The 1,327-nt window shown below is 37.5% G+C and overlaps 1 pseudogene; it reads left to right on the forward strand.

The window, feature by feature from the left end:
• The first annotated feature begins 105 nt into the window (after positions 1-105).
• On the forward strand, positions 106-1,320 carry LOC124890683 (annotated as a pseudogene).
• The last annotated feature ends 7 nt before the right edge of the window (positions 1,321-1,327 follow it).

Consider the following 1,327-nt stretch of genomic DNA (forward strand, 5'->3'; position numbering starts at 1 on the left):
AAAATAAAATTAAAAAAATTAAAATCCGACCACAAGTGGTCGGTTTTTTCCAACCACAACTTATGGAAGGTTTTCTGTGGTCAGTTTTTTTCTTTTTATTAGTAGTGCGAGGAAGAGATCATGTCATATTCGAGAGATGGAGGAGTCACTATAACTAGAATTTGTGGTATGGTTGGTGTTGGTAAGACAACACTGGATGAGAAAATCGGGTGAGATAAGAAAGGTTGTTTGAAGATGTTATCATGGTAACTGTCAGTCAACAAGTCGACTTGAAAAGAATTCAGGGCGAGATAGCAAGAGGAGTCAGGCTGATATTAGGAGAGGATAATTTGTGGCAGCAGTAGGATCATCTGGTTAGAAGGTTAAATGGTCACGATAGCCGCATCCTTGTAATCTTGGATGATGTTTGTAGGGCTCTTGATCTTACTAAACTTGGAATTCACAGTGGTAGCAACCACAACCATCGGTGCAAAGTGACCTTAACAACACATCTCTGAGATATTTGTGAAATAATGGAGGCTTAAAAGATCGTGGAAGTTGGAACCTTGTCAGAAGAAGAAGCATGGAATCTTTTTAGGCAAAAAACTGGTGATTCAGTTGACACTCCTTCTCTTCATCGCATAGCAAAAGATATTGTCAAAGAATACCAGGGGTTTCCGCTTGCATTTATTACTGTTGCTGGTGCGCTGAAGCGTAAAAGTAAGCCTTCATGGGAGGATGTCCTTCTACAATTACAAAGATCAGCACCAAAAAATATCCCAGGAGTAATTAAAAATGTGTATCAATCTCTCAAGCTTAGCTATGATTACTTAGAAAGTAACGAAGTCAAGTACCTGTTTTTTCTTTGTTCTTTGTTCGAGGAAGATAGTAATATCTGGCCTGAAGAATTACTTAGATATGGAGTGGGACTTTTGATCTTTTGGGGAGTTGAAAATCTAGAAGAAGCAAGAAAAAGGGTGTGTCTTCTACTAGAAACACTGAAAGATAATTTCTTGCTATCCCAAGATTCAGGCAAAAATTATGTCAAAATGCATGATGTGGTCCGTGATGTAGCTATATCAATTACATCGGAGGAAGAACATATCTACATGGTAAGTCACAATGTAACTCACAAGAGTTCCTGAGAAGAACTTCGTACGAGCATTTCCCTAAACTGAAGTATCTAGTGTTAAAACTTTGTTTTAAAGAGCCATTCAAATTACAAGATGATTTTTTTGATGGAATGAGTAAACTCGTAGTTTTAAACTTGAGTAAAGGCAGATATAGTTACTCTATTTCGCTTTTTCCAGCATCTATTCAGAGGTTGTCGAATCTAAAGATGTTGTGT

Source organism: Capsicum annuum, unplaced genomic scaffold, assembly GCF_002878395.1.
Source record: "Capsicum annuum cultivar UCD-10X-F1 unplaced genomic scaffold, UCD10Xv1.1 ctg22130, whole genome shotgun sequence".
NCBI classification, from domain to species: domain Eukaryota; kingdom Viridiplantae; phylum Streptophyta; class Magnoliopsida; order Solanales; family Solanaceae; genus Capsicum; species Capsicum annuum.